Genomic DNA, 17,523 nt, shown 5'->3' on the forward strand with positions numbered 1-17,523 from the left:
GAGACTATGTTTCCTAAGATAGAGGGGCTCTGCTCAGAATCCTCTGTCTGTTACTGAGAAGATGATGGAAAAGGCTTGCTATTGCCAAGCCTGTTTCTTCCACCATTATTAAAGCCTTGTTGGGGCTTTTGTTGATCCTTCTATGAGAAATTTGGATGATTTCTCCATGAGGGATTATAGATGTTTCCATAGGGTTCATCCATGTAATTCACCTCTGCTATTGCAGGGTTCTCAGGATCATAAACTTCTTCTTCAGAAGATGCCTCTTTAGTACTGTTGGATGCATTTTGCCATCCATTCAGACTTTGAGAAATCATGTTGACTTGCTGAGTCAACATTTTGTTCTGAGCCAATATGGCATTCAGAGTATCAATTTCAAGAACTCCCTTCCTCTGAGGCGTCCCATTACTCACAGGATTCCTCTCAGAGGTGTACATGACTTGGTTATTTGCAACTATGTCAATGAGTTCTTAAGCTTCTACAGTCATTTTCTTTAGGTAAATGGATCCACCTGTAGAATGGTCCATTGACATCTTAGAGAACTCAGATAAACCATCATAGAATATATCCAAAATGGTCCACTCTGAAAGCATGTCAGAAGGACACTTTTTGGTCAACTGCTTGTATCTTTCCCAAGCTTCATAGAGGGATTCGCCATCTTTTTGCTTGAAGGTCTGAACATCCACTCTAAGCTTGCTCATCTTTTGAGGAGGAAAGAACTTGGCCAAGAAGGCGGTGACCAACTTATCCCAAGAGTCCAGGCTATCTTTAGGTTGTGAGTCCAACCATGTTCTAGCTCTGTCTCTTACAGCAAAAGGGAAAAGCATGAGCCTGTAGACTTCAGGATCTACCCCATTAGTCTTAACAATATCATAAATCTGCAAGAACTCAGTTAGAAACTGATAGGGATCTTCTGATGGAAGTCCATGAAACTTGCAGTTCTGTTGCATTAGAGCAACTAGTTGAGGCTTCAGCTCAAAATTGTTTGCTTCAATGGCAGGGATTGAAATGTTTCTTCCATAAAAGTTGGAAGTAGGTGTAGTATAATCACCAAGCATCCTCCTTGCGCCTCCACCATTGTTATTGGGTTCGGCCATGTCTTCTTTTTCGAGATTCTCTATAAGGTTTTCTCTGGATTGTTGTGCTTTAGTTTCTCTTAGCTTCTTCTTCAGAGTCCTTTCAGGTTTAGGATCTGCTTCAACAAGAATGTCCTTGTCCTTGCTCCTACTCATATGAAAAAGAAGATAACAGAAAAGGAAGAGGAATCCTCTATGTCACAGTATAGAGATTCCTTTATGTGAGTAGAAGAAGAAAAGAATAGAAGAAGGATGAGAAAAATTTGAACACAGAGGATAAGAGAGGATTCGAATTTTTAAATGAATAGAAGAGTTAGTAAATGAATAAATAAATAGAAAGAGATGAGAGGGAGAGAATTTTGAAAATTGATTTTGAAAAAATGGTTAGTGGTTTTCGAAAATTAAGAGAAGGAATAAAATTAAAATTAAAATTTGAAACAATTAGTTAATTAAAAGAATTTTGAAAAAGAGGGAGGTGATTTTTGAAAATTAGAAAGAGAAAAGTAGTTAGGTAGTTTTGAAAAAGATAAGAAATAGTAAAACAAACAAAAAATCAATTAGTTAGTTGAAAAAGATTTGAAAATCAATTTTGAAAAGATAAGAAGTTAGAAAAGATTTTAAAATTAATTTTGAAAAAGATATGATTGAAAAGATATGGTTGAAAAAGATATGATTGAAATTTATTTTAAAAAAGATTTGATTTTTAAAATTAAAATTGATTACTTGACTAACAAGAAACTAAAAGATATGATTCTAGAATTTAAAGATTGAACATTTCTTAACAAGAAAGTAACAAACTTCAAATTTTTGAATCAATCACATTAATTGTTAGTAAAGTTTTCGAAAATCATGAAATAAAACTAAGAAAAAGATTTTGAAAATCAGTTTTTAAAATTTTCGAAAAAAATAAGAAAAATGAAAAAGATTTGATTTTTGAAAATGTTTTGAAAAGATAAGATTTTTAAAATTGAAATCTTGACTTGACTAACAAGAAACAACTTTTTTTAAAAATTTTTTGACTAAGTCAACCCAAAGATTTTGAATTTTTGAGAAAAAGAAGGAAAATATATTTTTTTATTTTTTTGAATTTTAATGAGGAGAGAGAAAAACAACAAAATGACTAAAGACATAAAAATTATGAATCAAAACAACTAATGCATGCAAGAATACTATGAATGTCAAGATGAATACCAAGAACACTTTGAAGATCAAGATGAACATCAAGACTTATTTTTCAAAAATTTTCAAGAAAAGAAAAATATGCAAGACACCAAACTTAGGAATTTTTAATGCTTAGACACTATGAATGCAAAAATACATATGAAAAACAAGAAAAGACTCAAAACATGAAAATTTGAAGATCAAACAAGAAGACTTACCAATAACAACTTGAAGATCATGAAGAACACATGCATGAATTTTCGAAAAAAAAATTTTGAAAATTAAAAAGATGCAATTGACACCAAACTCAAAACTTGACTCTAGACTCAAACAAGAAACACAAAAATATTTTTGATTTTATGATTTTATAATTTTTTTGGATTTTTTGAAAATTAATTGTGGAAAAACGAAAACAAATAAAAAATTTTTGAAAGATTTTTGAAAACTTTTTGAAAAGAAAATTACCTAATCTGAGCAACAAGATGAACCGTCAGTTGTCCAAACTCGAACAATCCCCGGCAACGGCGCCATAAACTTGGTGCACGAAATTGTGCTCATCAACAATGGCACCAAAGACTTGGAGCTCTCAAACGTGAATCACACTTTGTCACAACTTTGCACAACTAACCAGCAAGTGCACTGGGTCGTCCAAGTAATACCTTACGCGAGTAAGGGTCGATCCCACGGAGATTGTTGGTATAAAGCAAGCTATGGTCATCTTGTAAATCTCAGTCAGGCGGATTCTAAGGGTTATAATGGTTTTCGAATATAAAGATAAATAAAGCATAAAATAGAGATAAAGATACTTATGTAATTCATTGGTGAGAGTTTCAAATAAGTGCATAGAGATGCTTTGTTCCTGTTGAATCTCTGCTTTCCTACTGCCTTCATCCAATCCTTCATACTCCTTTCCATGGCAAGCTATATGTTGGGTTTCACCATTGTCAATGGCTACCTCCCGTCCTCTCAGTGAAAATGATCCAAATGCTCTGCACAGCACGGCTAATCATCTGTCGGTTCTCGATCATGTTGGAATAGGATCCATTGATCCTTTTGCGTCTGTCAGTACGCCCGACACTTGCGAGTTTGAAGCTCGTCACAGTCATCCCAGCCCATATCCTACTCGGAATACCACAGACAAGATTTAGACTTTCCGGATCTTAGGAATGGCTGCCAATAATTCTAGCTTATACCACGAAGACTCCGATCTTTTGGAATGGAGGCTAAGAGATACACGCTCGATCTAAGGTAGAACGGAAGTGGTTGTCAGGCACGCGTTCATAGGTGAGAATGATGATGAGTGTCACAGATCATTACATTCATCATGTTGAAGTGCAACGAATATCTTAGAATAAGAATAAGCTGAATTGAATAGAAGAATAGTAGTAATTGCATTAATACTCGAGGAACAGCAGAGCTCCACACCTTAATCTATAGTGTGTAGAAACTCTACCATTAAAAATACATAAGAACAAGGTCTAGGCATGGCTGAATAGCCAGCCTTCCCAAATAGCATGTGAATACGAAAATAGGGAATAAGACCCGGTCAAAGACCTTTAGTACAATAGTAAAAAGTTCTATTTATACTAAACTAGCTACTAGGGTTTACAGAAATAAGTCTTAGTGCAGAAATCCACTTCCGGGGCCCACTTTGGTGTGTGCTTGGACTGAGCTTGAGCTTTATACATGTAGAGGCTTCTCTTGGGGTTAAACGCCAAGTTGTAACATGTTTTTGGTGTTTAACTCTGGTTTGTGACGTGTTTCTGGCGTTTTACTCCATAATGCAGCATAGAACTGGCGTTGAACGCCAGCTTTCGTCATCTAAACTCGTATAAAGTATGAACTATTATATATTGCTGAAAATCCTTGGATGTCTACTTTCCAACGCAATTTAGAGAGCGCCATTTGGAGTTTTGTAGCTCCAGAAAATCCATTTCGAGTGTAGGGAGGTCATAATCCAACAGCATCAGCAGTCCTTTTTCAGCCTGAATCGGATTTTTGCTCAGGTCCCTCAATTTCAGCCAAAAAATACCTGAAATCATAGAAAAATATACAAACTCATAGTAAAGTCCAGAAATGTGTATTTTGCATAAAAAATAATAAAAACATCCCTAAAAGTAGCTAGATCTTACTAAAAACTACCTAAAAACAATGCCAAAAGCGTATAAATTATCCGCTCATCACTAGGCGTTCAACGCCCCACTCAAGGCTTCCCTATTGAAGAACTTAAGGCCATTAAGGCTCATGAGGAGACTATAGAAGTTCCCTTAAATGCCTTATTGCAATTCATGGATTATGAGGATTACTCCTCCTCTGATGAGGAAGAGGAAACTAGGGAAGAGCAAGTTGCTCGTTACCTAGGAGTCGTCATGAAGCTGAATGCCAAGTTGTTTGGCACAGAGCCATTAGAAGAAGAACCTCCAGTGCTAACCAAGGAACTCAATGCCTTGGTTCAGCAAAAACTACCTCAGAAGCTGCCGGATCCCGGACGCTTTCTAATTCCTTGCACCATAGGCACTATTACCTTTGAAAAGGCTCTGTGTGACATAGGGTCAAGTATAAACCTTGTGCCACTCTCTGTAATGGAGAGGTTGGGAATCTTTGAGGTGCAAGCTACAATAATCTTACTAGAGATGGTAGACAAGTCAATGAAAAAAGGCTTTTGGTCTAGTAGAGGATATCTTAGTAAAGGTTGAAAACCTTTACATCCCTACAGATTTTATAATCTTGGATACTGGGGAGGAAGAGGATGAATCCATCATCCTTGGAAGACCTTTCCTGGCCACTGCTAATGTCATAATTGATGTAGCAAAGGGAGAGCTGATTCTATAGTTATGGGAGGACCACATCTTGTTCAAGATGCCTAGCCTTAACTCTCCCTCTTACAAAAGAGAAACAGTTGTGCAACACCTAATGTTCTAACCCTCTCTCTCAATGTAGAGCTATACAGAGCCCTCAGACACCAATTCTGAGTTTGGTGTTGGGAACCCATCATCAAGAACTGAGAATAAAGGTACTAAGAGGAAAGTACCTAAAGGCTGAAGGGACAAAAAGAGCCCTACTAAAGGCCTCTCACCTGGCATGAGAGTTGTCTTCACTGACAATCCAGTCATTCTACAAACAGTGAACAAGATCCTGTCTTTATAGCATGTGGAGCTCATCCATGAGAGCACAGGCAAGAAGTTCACTACAAGGGGCAAAATTTTGAGCCCCTATCCATCTACGTAAGGAGCTAACCGTCAAGCTAGTGACATTAACGAAGTGCTTGTTTGGAGGCAACCCAATCATAAATAAAGTTATTTTTTATTTTTATTAAGTTTATTTAAGTTATATAAGTTTAATTTTCATATTTGTTTAAGTTTGTAATCATGTGCAATAGTTAGAACAGAAACAGAAACAATCAGAGCTGGAAAAAGAACACCCTAGAGTTGGAAAAAGAACACCCTCTGAGCAGGAACCTTGCTGGCATTGAATGCCAGACAAGGGTGCTAGAGTGGGTGGCGTTCATTGCCCATGAGAAGCAGCATTGCTAGCGTTGAACGCTAGCCAGGGAGCATGAAGCTGGCATTGAATGCCAACCAGGGGGTAGAGACTGGGCGTTCAACGCCCCAACAGAGGCACAGACCTAGCGTTGAATGCTAGGAAGAAGCACCTTAATGGGCATTCAATGCCCTAATAAGAGCACAAAGCTGGCATTGAATGCCAGCCAAGAGCAAGAGCTGAGCGTTCAACGTCCACAAGGGGGTAAGGAACTCAAATTTCCTAACCCCTCAAGACTAATGGGTCCCACAGAATCTCCACTTACCCCACCTTCTTCTCTCTCTTACTTTCACCATTCCCTACACACTCTTTCCCATAAACCTTCAACCAATCACATATATACCTCTTCCCAAAACCATCATAACTCCCACTAGAGCACGAAATTGTGATCTCAATGGTGCCAACAACTCGGTACGCACAATTGTAATCTCAACTCTTTTTCACAACTTCACACAACTAACCAGCAAGTGCACCGGGTCGTCCAAGTAATAAACCTTACGTGAGTAAGGGTCGATCCCACGGAGATTGACGGCTTGAAGCAAGCTATGGTCACCTTGTAAATCTCAGTCAGGCGAGTTCAAATGGTTATAGAGTTTTAATAATTAAAAGATAAATAAAACATAAAATAAAGATAGAGATACTTATGTAATTCATTGGTAAGAATTTCAGATAAGCATATGGAGATGCGTTGTTCCTTCTGAATCTCTGCTTTCCTACTACCTTCATCCAATCTTTCAGACTCCTTTCTATGGCAAGCTGTATGTTGGGTGTCACCGTTGTCAATGGCTACTTCCCATTCTCTCAGTGAAAATGGTCCTCTACGGTTTCTGTACGGCTAATCAACTGTTGGATTGCTCGTCCCGGATGAAAAATACCATGCACATATATCGTATGGCTAATCAGCTATTGGTTCTCGATCGTGTAGGAATAAGATTTACTATCCTTTTGCGTCTATCACCACGGCCTACAGTCGCGAGTTTGAAGCTCGTCACAGTCATCCCATCCCATATCCTACTCGGAATACCACAGACAAGGTTTAGACTTTCCGGATTTCAAGAATGCTGCCAATGGGTTCTAGCCTATACCACGAAGAATCTAATCTCGGATTTAGATGCCCCATTGTCAGAGGGGAGTCGATGTGAATCGTTGATTAGAAATCCAAGAGATATACATTCAAGTTTGTCTTCATGTAGAACGGAAGTGGTTGTCAATCACGCGTTCATAAGTGAGAATGGTGATGAGTGTCACATAATCATCACATTCATCATGTTCTTGTGTGCAAATAAATATCTTAGAATAATAATAAGCATGAATTGAATAGAAAGCAGTAGTACTTTGCATTAATACTCGAGGAATAGCAGAGTTCAACACCTTAATCTATGGAGTATAGAAACTCCACCGTTGAAAATACATAAGTGAAAATAAGGTAGGCATGGCCGTGAGGCCAGCCCCCAATGTCTAAGGACTAACAATGATCAAAGATGTTCCAAAAGCTCGTCCAAAGATTCTAATACAATAGTAAAAAGTTCTATTTATACTAAACTAGTTACTAGGGTTACAGAAATAAGTAAATGATGCAGAAATCCACTTCCGGGCCCACTTGGTGTGTGCTTGGGCTGAGCATTAAAGTTTTCACATGTAGAGGTCTTCCTTGGAGTTAAACGCCAGTTTGTAACCTGTTTTTGGCGTTTGACTCTGGCTTGCAACTTGTTTTTGGCGTTTAACGCCAGAATAAGGCAGAAAGCTGGCGTTGAATGCCAGTTTGAGTCGTCTAAACTTGGGCAAAGTATGGACTATTATATATTTCTGGAAAGCCCTGGATGTCTACTTACCATCGCAGTTGAGAGCGCGCCATTTGGACTTCTATAGCTCCAAAAACACCATTTCGAGTGCAGGGAGGTCAGAATCCAACAGCATCAGCAGCCCTTCTTCAGCCTCTGAATCAGATTTTTGCTCATGTCCCTCAATTTCAGCCAGAAAATACCTGAAATCACAGAAAAGCACACAAACTCATAGTAAAGTCCAGAAATGTGTATTTTGCTTAAAATCTAATAAAAATATACTAAAAAGTGAATAAAACATACTAAAAACTATATAAAAACAATGTCAAAAAGCATATAAATTATCCGCTCATCACAACACCAAACTTAAATTGTTGCTTGTCGCCAAGCAACTGAAAACAAAATAGGATAAAAAGAAGAGAATATACAATGAATTTCACAATATCAATGAAACTTAGTCCCAATTAAATGTGCGGGGCTAGTAGCTTTTTGCTTCTGAACAGTTTTGGCATCTCACTTTATCCTTTGAAATTCAGAATGATTGGCATCTATAGGAACTCAGAATTTTAGATAGTGTTATTGATTCTCCTAGTTCAGTATGTTGATTCTTGAACACAGTTACTTTATGAGTCTTGGCCGTGGCCCTAAGCACTTTGTTTTCCAGTATTACCACTGGATACATAAATGCCACAGACACATAACTGGGTGAACCTTTTTAGATTGTGACTCAGCTTTGCTAAAGTCCCTAGTTAAAGGTTTTCAGAGTTCTTAAGCACACTCATTTTGCTTTGGATCACGACTTTAACCACTCAGTCTCAAACTTTTCACTTTGACCTTCATGACACAAGCACATGGTTAGGGACAGCTTGATTTAGCCGCTTAGGCCTAGATTTTATTTCCTTAGGCCCTCCTATCCATTAATGCTCAAGGCCTTGGATCCTTTTTACCCTTGCCTTTTGGTTTTAAGGGCTATTGGATTTTTCTGCTTGCTTTTTCTTTTTCTTTTTCTTTCTTTTTTTTAATTTTCGCCACTTTTTTTTTTCGCAAGCTTTCTTATTCACTGCTTTTTCTTGCTTCAAGAATCAATTCCATGGTTTTTCATATTATCAATAACATTTTTCTTTGTTCATCATTCTTTCAAGAGCCAACAATTTTAACATTCATAAACTTCACTATCAAAAATATGCACTGTTCAAGCATTCATTCAGAAAATAAAAAGTATTGCCACCACATCAAAATAATTAAACTAATTTTAAGATAAAATTTGAAATCCAAGTACTTTTTGTTCTTTTGTAATTAAGCACATTTTTCATTTAAGAGAGGTGAAGGATTCATGGAATTATTCATAGTTTTAAGACATAGACACTAGACACTAATGATCATGTAATGAAGACACAAACATAGACAAACATGAAGCTCAAAAACCAAAAATAGAAAATAAATAGACAAGGAGATTAAGGAATGAGTCCACCATAGTGTGGGTGGCGTCTTCCTCTTGAAGAACCAATGGAACGCCTAAGCTCCTCTATGTCTCTTCCTTGCCTTTATTGCTCCTTCCTCATAGCTCTTTGATCTTCTCTAATCTCATGGAGAATGATGGAGTGCTCTTAGTGCTCCACCCTTAGTTAGTCCATGTTGTAACTTAAGCCTTCCAACGAGTTGTTGAGTTGCTCCCAATAGTTGTGTGGAGGAAATTGCATCCCTTGAGGCATCTCAGGGATTTCTTGATGAGGATCCTCCTTATGCTCTTGTTGAGGTCCATGAATGAGCTCCCTTATTTGCTCCATCCTTTTCTTAGTGATGGTCTTGTTCTCTTCAATGAGGATGTCTCCTTCTATGTCAATCCCAGCCAAATTGCATAGATGACAAATGAGATGAGGAAAGGCTAATCTTGTTAAGGTGGATGACTTGTCAGCCACCTTATAGAGTTCTAGAGGTATGATCTCATGAACTTCCACTTCCTCCCTAATCATGATACTATGGATCATGATGGCCCGATCCACAGTCACTTCAGATCGGTTTCTAGTAGGAATGATGGAGCATTGGATGAACTCCAACCATCCTCTAGCCACAAGCTTAAGGTCCGGTCTTCTCAATTGAACCAGACTGCCTCTTGAGTCTCTTTTTCATTGAGCTCCTTCCACACATATGTCCATGAGGACTTGGTCCAACCTTTGATCAAAGTTGACCCTTCTAGTGTAGGGGCGTGCGTTTTCTTGCATAATTTGCAAGTGGAACGCCAACCTTACGTTTTCCAGACTGAAATCTATGTATTTCCCCCAAACCATTGTAAGCCAATTCTTTGGATTCGGGTTCATACTTTGATCATGGTTCCTAGTGATCCATACATTGGCATAGAACTCTTGAACCATTGAGATTCTGACTTGTTGAATGGGGTTGGTAAGAACTTTCCAACCTCTTCTTCGGATCTCATGTCGGATCTCCGGATACTCATTTTTCTTGAGCATGAAAGGGACCTCAGGGATTACCTTCTTCTTGGCCATAACTTCATAGAAGTGTCTTGATGGACTTTTGAGATGAATCTCTCCATCTCCCATGACTCGGAGGTGGAAGCTTTTGCCTTTCCTTTCTTCTTTCTAGAGGTTTCTCTAGCCTTAGGTGCCATAAATGGTTATGGAAAAATAAAAAGCAATGCTTTTACCACACCAAACTTAAAAGGTTTGCTCGTCTTCGAGCAAAAGAAGAAAGAAAGAAGGGGAAGTAGAAGAAAAATAGAGAAGGAGGGAGAAGTGAATTCGGCCAAGATGGTGGAAAGGTGTATGTGTTGTATGAATATGAAGGAGCAGTGAGGGGTTTATATAGGGATGAGGGAAGGGTTAGGATTTGGTCATTATGGTTGGGTTTGGGAAGGAAAAGTGTTTGAATTTGAAAGTGAGGTAGGTGGGGTTTTTGGGGAAGAGATATAGAGGTGATTGGTGAAGAGGTGATGGGAAAGAGTGAATGAGTTGATTGGTGAGGGGTATTTGGAGAAGAGTGTTGTGGGAGTGTAGGTGTGGGGATCCTGTGGGGTCCACACATCCTGAGGGGTCAAGGATGTATCATTCCTGCTCCTATTAGGCGTGTAAATGCCTTTAGAGTGCAATCCTGGCGTTTAACGCCAGATTGCTGCTTGTTTTTGGCATTAAACACTAGCTTTTATTCCTTTCTTGGCGTTAAACGCCAGGCTGCAACCTGTTTCTGGCGTTTAACGCCAGTCTGGTGCTTGTTTTTGGCGTTTAACGCCCAGAATGGTGCCAGACTGGGCGTTAAACGCCCATTCTGCTACCCTTAGTAAGTGTCTCCTTCAGGGTGTGCTATTTTTAATGCTATTTTTTATTTCTCTTTAATTTTTGCAGTTATTTTTGTGACTCCACATGATCATCAACCTAAAAAAAATATGAAATAATATAGATAAATAAAAATTGGGTTGCCTCCCAATAAGCGCTTCTTTAATGTCAATAGCTTGACAGTGGGTTCTCATGGAGCCTCACAGATTTTTTAGAGCATTGTTGGGACCTCCCAACACCAAACTTAGAGTTTGGATGTGGGGGTTCAACACCAAACTTAGAGTTTGGTTGTGGCCTCCCAACATCAAACTTAGAGTTTGACTGTGGGGGCTTTATTTGACTCTATATTGAGAGAAGCTTTTCATGCTTCTTCTCCATGGTTGCAGAGGGAGATCTTTGAGTTTTAAACACAAGGTAGTCCTCATTCAATTGAAGGACCAACTCTCCTCTGTTAACATCAATTACAGCTTTTGCTATGGTTAGGAAGGGTCTTCCAAGGATGATGGATTCATCCTCATCCTTCCTAGTGTCTAGGATTATGAAATCAGCAGGGATGTAAAGGTCTTTGACCTTTACTAGCACGTCCTCTACCTGTCCATAAGCCTTTTTCATGGATTTGTCTGCCATCTCTAATGAGAATTTGGCAGCCTATACCTCAAAGATTCCCAGTTTCTCTATTACAGAGAGTGGCATTAAGTTTATGCCTGACCCCAAGTCACACAGAGCATTCTCAAAGGTCATGGTGCCTATGGTACAGGGAATTAGGAATTTACAAGGATCATGTTTCTTTTGAGGTAAAGTGTGCTGAACCTAGGTATTCAATTCATTAATGAGCAATGGAGGTTCATCATCCCAAGTCTCATTACCAAATAGCTTGGCATTCAGCTTCATGATTGCTCCTAAATACTGGGCAACTTGCCCTTCAACAATGTCTTCATCTTCTTAAGAAGATGAATAGTCATCAGAGCTCATGAATGGTAAAAAGAGGTTCAATGGAATCTCTATGGTCTCTAGATGAGCCTCAAATTTCTTAGGTTCCTCAATTGGAAACTCCTTTTTGTCTAGAGGACGTCCCAAGAGATCTTCCTCACTGGGATTCACGTCATCCTCCTCTTCTGTGCATTCGGCCACACCACGTAAGGTTATGGCCTTGCACTCTCTTTTTGGGTTCTCTTTTGTATTGCTTGGGAGAGTACTAGGAGGAGTTTCAGTTACTTGTTTACTCAGCTGGCCGACTTGTGCCTCCAAATTTCTAATGGAGGACCTTGTTTCATTCATGAAACTTAGAGTGGCCTTAGATAGATCAGAGACTATGTTTGTTAAGCTAGAGGGGCTCTGCTCAGAATTCTCTATCTGTTGCTGAGAGGATGATGGAAAAGGCTTGCTATTGCTAAACCTATTTTTTCCACCATTATTAAAGCCTTGTTGAGGCTTTTGTTGATCCTTCCATGAGAAATTTGGATGATTTCTCCATAAGGGATTATAGGTGTTTCTATAGGCTTCACCCATGTAATTCACCTCTGCCATTGCAGGGTTCTCAGGATCATAAGCTTCTTCTTCAGAAGATGCTTCTTTAGTAATGTTCGATGCATTTTGCAAACCATTCAGACTCTGAGAAATCATGTTGACTTGCTGAGTCAACATTTTGTTCTGAGCCAATATGGCATTCAGAGCATCAATTTCAAGAACTCCCTTCCTCTGAGGCATCCCATTACTCACAGGATTCCTTTTAGAAGTGTACATGAACTGGTTATTTGCAACCATGTCAATGAGTTCTTGAGCTTCTACAGGTATTTTCTTCAGGTGAATATATCCACCTGCAGAATGGTCCAATGACATCTTAGACAATTCAGACAGACCATCATAGAATATATCCAGGATGGTCTATTCTGAGAGCATGTCAGAAGGACACTTTTTGGTCAGTTGCTTGTATCTTTCCCAAGCTTCATAGAGGGATTCACCATCTTTTTGTCTGAAGGTTTGAACATCCACTCTAAGCTTGCTCATCTTTTGAGGAGGAAAGAACTTGGCTAAGAAAGCCGTGACCAGCTTATCCCAAGAGTTCAGGCTATCTTTAGGTTGAGAGTCCAACCATATTCTAGTTTTGTCTCTTACAACGAAAGGAAAAAGCATAAGCCTGTAGACCTCGGGATCAACTCCATTGGTCTTAACAGTATCACAGATTTGCAAGAATTCATTTTAGAACTGAAAAGGATCTTCTGATGGAAGTCCATAAAACTTGCAATTCTGTTGCATCAGAGAAACTAATTGAGGCTTTAGCTCAAAATTGTTTACTCCAATGGCAGAGATTGAGATGCTTCTTCCATGTAAGTTGGAATTTGGTGCTGTAAAGTCACAAAGCATCTTCCTTGCATTGTTGTTAGGTTCGGCCATGTCTCCTTCTTTTTCGAGATTCTCTGTAAGGTTTTCTCTGGATTGTTGTGCTTTAGCTTCTCTTAGCTTCTTCTTCAGAGTCCTTTTAGGTTCAAGATTTGCTTCAACAAGAATGTCCTTGTCCTTGCTCCTGCTCATATGAAAAAGAAGAGAACAGAAAAGAAGCGGAATCCTCTATGTCACAGTATAGAGATTCCTTTATGTGAGTAGAAGATGAAAAGAATAGAAGAAGAAAAATTCAAACACATAGAGAGAAGAGAAGAGGGTTCAAATTATGAATAGAAGAGAAGTGTTAGTAGATAAATAAATAAATAGAAGGAGATGAGAGAGAGAGAGAGAATTCGAATATTAAAAGAAGAGAGAGTAGAAATATTTTTATTTTTATTTTATTTATGATGTTAGTTTCAAAAATTAGGAGAAGAAATAGAATAAAATTAAAATTTAAAATAATTAGTTAAATAAAAAGATTTTTGAAAAAGGGGGAGGTGATTTTCGAAAATTAGAGAGAGAAAATTAGTTAGGTGGTTTTAAAAAAAGATAAGAATTTTAAAACAAACAAAAAGACAATTAGTTAGTTGAAAAAGATTTGAAAATCAATTTTGAAAAGATAAGAAGTTAGAAAAGATTTTTTTGAAATCAAATTTTAAAAAAAAAGATATGATTGAAAAAGATTTGATTGAAAAAGATATGATTTGAAAAAGATATGATTAAAAGATATGATTGAAAAGATATGATTGAAATTTATTTTGAAAAAGATTTGAAAAGGGAATTAAAAAGATTTAATTTTTAAAATTAAAATTGATTACTTTACTAACAAGAAACTAAAAGATATGATTCTAGAATTTAAAGATTGAACCTTTCTTAACAAGAATGTAACAAACTTCAAATTTTTTAATCAATCACATTAGTTGTTAGTAAAGTTTTTGAAATTTTGAAATAAAATTAAGAAAAAGATTTTGAAAATCAATTTTTAAAATTTTTAAAAATATTAAGAAAAAAATGAAAAAGATTTGATTTTTGAAAAATATTTGAAAAGATAAGATTTTTTTTAAAAATAAAATCTTGACTTGACTAACAAGAAACAACTTATTTTGAAAAAAAAAATTTACTAAGTTAACCCAAAATTTCGAAATTTATGAGAGAAATAAGGAAAAGATATTTCTTATTTTTTTTAATTTAATGAGGAAAGAGAAAAAAGAAAAGATATCATTTTTGTGGTTTTCTCTTCTTTTTTTTTCAGTAAACAGCAAGATTGAACAAGACATGAAAAATTAAGATCAAAACACATAATGCATGGAAGAACACTTTGAATATCAAGATGAAAACCAAGAACACTTTGAAGATCAAGATGAATATCAAGATTTATTTTTGAAAAATTTTCAAGAAAAGAAAAACATGCAAGACACCAAACTTAGAGATTTTTCATGTTTAGACACTATGAATGAAAAAATGCATATGAAAAACAACAAAAGACACAAAACAAGAAAATATGAAGATCAAACAAAGAAAATCCTCAAGAACAACTTGAAGATTATGAAGAACACATGCATGAATTTTCGAAAAATTTTTTGAAAAATTAAAAAGATGCAATTGATACCAAACTTAAAAATTGACACTAAACTCAAACAAGAAATACAAAATATTTTTGATTTTATGATTTTATAATTATTTTTGGATTTTTCAAAAATTATTTTTTTTTGAAAAACGAAAAAGAAGAAAAATTTTGAAAGATTTTTGAAAACTTTTTGAAAATCAAATAAAAAGAAAATTACCTAATCTGATCAACAAGATGAATCGTCAGTTATCCAAACTCGAACAATCCCCGGTAACGGCGCCAAAAACTTGGTGCACGAAATTGTGATCTCAATTGTGCCAACAACTTGGTACGCACAATTGTAATCTCAACTCTTTTTGACAACTTCGCACAACTAACCAACAAGTGCACTAGGTCGTCTAAGTAATAAACCTTACGTGAGTAAGGGTCTGATGAGCGGATAATTTATACGCTTTTTGGCATTGTTTTTTAGGTAGTTTTTAGCATGATCTAGTTACTTTTAGGGATGTTTTCATTAGTTTTTATGCTAAATTCACATTTCTGGACTTTACTATGAGTTTGTGTGTTTTTCTGTGATTTCAGGTATTTTCTGGATGATTTCAACTTGATGAATGTGGTGTCCATGACACTCATCATCATTCTCACCTATGAACGTGCATGATTGACAACCACTTCCGTTCTACCTTAGACCGGGCGCATATCTCTTGGATTCCTTAATCAGAATCTTCGTGGTATAAGCTAGAATTGATGGCGGCATTCATGGAAATCCGGAAAGTCTAACCTTGTCTGTGGTATTCCAAGTAGGATTCCGGGATTGAATGACTGTGACGAGCTTCAAACTCCTGATGGCTGGGCGTTAGTGACAGACGCAAAAGAATCACGGGATTCTATTCCAACCTGATTGAGAACCGACAGATGATTAGCCGTGCTGTGACAGAGCATTTGGACCATTTTCACTGAAAGGATGGGATGTAGCCATTGACAACGGTGATGCCCTACATACAGCTTGCCATGGAAAGGAGTAAGAAGGATTGGATGAAAGCAGTAGGAAAGCAGAGATTCAACAGGGACAAGCATCTCCATACGCTTATCTGAAATTCCACCATTAATTTACATAAGTATCTCATTCCTATTTTATTTATCTTTTAATTATCTAATCCAATCACATTTGAATCAGCCTGATTGAGATCTCCAAGATGACCATAGATTGCTCCATACCAACAATCTCCGTGGGATCGACCCTTACTCACGTAATGTATTACTTGGACGACTCAGTGCACTTGCTGGTTAGTTGTGCGGAGTTGTGACTGTGTAATTCACGTGTGAGAGCTACCAAATTATTGGAGCCATTGTTGATGATTACAATTTCGTCCACCAAGGTCGATCCCACGGAGATTGACGGCTTGAAGCAAGCTTTGGTCACCTTGTAAATCTCAGTCAGGCGAGTTCAAACGGTTATGGAGTTTTAATAATTAAAAGATAAATAAAACATAAAATAAAGATAGAGATACTTATGTAATTCATTGGTAGGAATTTCAGATGAGCGTGTGGAGATGCGTTGTGATGAGCGGATAATTTGTACGCTTTTTGGCATTGTTTTTAGTATGTTTTTAGTAGTTTTAGTTGAGTTTTTAGTATATTTTTATTAGTTTTTAGTTAAAATTCACTTTTCTGGACTTTACTATGAGTTTGTGTGTTTTTCTGTGATTTCAGGTATTTTCTGCCTGAAATTGAGGGACCTGAGCAAAAATCTGATTCAGAGACTGAAAAGGACTGCAGATGCTGTTGGATTCTGACCTCCCTGCACTCGAAGTGGATTTTCTGGAGCTACAGAAGCCCAATTGGCGCGCTCTCAACGGCGTTGGAAAGTAGACATTCTGGGCTTTCCAGCAATATATGATAGTCCATACTTTGCTCAAGATTTGATGGCCCAAACCGGCGTTCAAAGTCACCTTCAGATTTCCCAGCGTTAAACGCCGGAACTGGCACCAAAGTGGGAGTTAAACGCCCAAACTGGCACAAAAGCTGGCGTTTAACTCCAAGAAGAGTCTCTACACGAAAATGCTTCAATGCTCAGCCCAAACACACACCAAGTGGGCCCGGAAGTGGATTTTTATGTCATTTACTCATCTTTGTAATTCTTAAGCTACTAGTTCCCTATAAGTAGGACCTTTTACTATTGTATTTTCATCTTGGTTCTTCTGGTTCCCTCTCTGGGGCCGAAACCAATGATCACTTTTGTTCTTATGTATTTTCAACGGTGGAGTTTCTACACACCATAGATTAAGGTGTGGAGCTCTGCTGTACCTCGAGTATTAATGCAATTACTATTGTTCTTTTATTCAATTCCGCTTGTTCTTGTTCCAAGATATCACTTGTTCTTCAACTTGATGAATGTGATGATCCGTGAAACTCATCATCATTCTCACCTATGAACGTGTGACTGACAACCACCTCCGTTCTACCTTAGATTGGGTGAATATCTCTTGGATTCCTGATACACGATGCATGGTTGATCGCCTGACAACCTAGCGCTCGCCTGACAAACGAGCCAGCCATTCCGTGAGATCAGAGTCTTCGTGGTATAGGCAAGAACTGATGGCGGCATTCAAGAGAATCTGGAAGGTCTAACCTTGTCTGTGGTATTCTGAGTAGGATTCAATGATTGAATGACTGTGACGTGCTTCAAACTCCTGAGGGCGGGGCGTTAGTGACAGACGCAAAAGAAT

The 17,523-nt window shown here is 37.6% G+C and overlaps 2 non-coding genes across 2 annotated transcripts; both read left to right on the top strand.

Annotated features, from left to right (window-relative positions):
• Positions 1-587: 587 nt before the first annotated feature.
• Positions 588-695, top strand: LOC130952934 (small nucleolar RNA R71). Its single transcript, XR_009075108.1, has one exon. It is a non-coding gene; the product is annotated as a small nucleolar RNA R71 (small nucleolar RNA).
• A 12,047-nt stretch (positions 696-12,742) lies between these two features.
• Positions 12,743-12,846, top strand: LOC130952878 (small nucleolar RNA R71). Its single transcript, XR_009075053.1, has one exon. It is a non-coding gene; the product is annotated as a small nucleolar RNA R71 (small nucleolar RNA).
• The last annotated feature ends 4,677 nt before the right edge of the window (positions 12,847-17,523 follow it).

The sequence above is a fragment of the Arachis stenosperma genome, chromosome 9, assembly GCF_014773155.1.
Source record: "Arachis stenosperma cultivar V10309 chromosome 9, arast.V10309.gnm1.PFL2, whole genome shotgun sequence".
Classification (NCBI taxonomy): domain Eukaryota; kingdom Viridiplantae; phylum Streptophyta; class Magnoliopsida; order Fabales; family Fabaceae; genus Arachis; species Arachis stenosperma.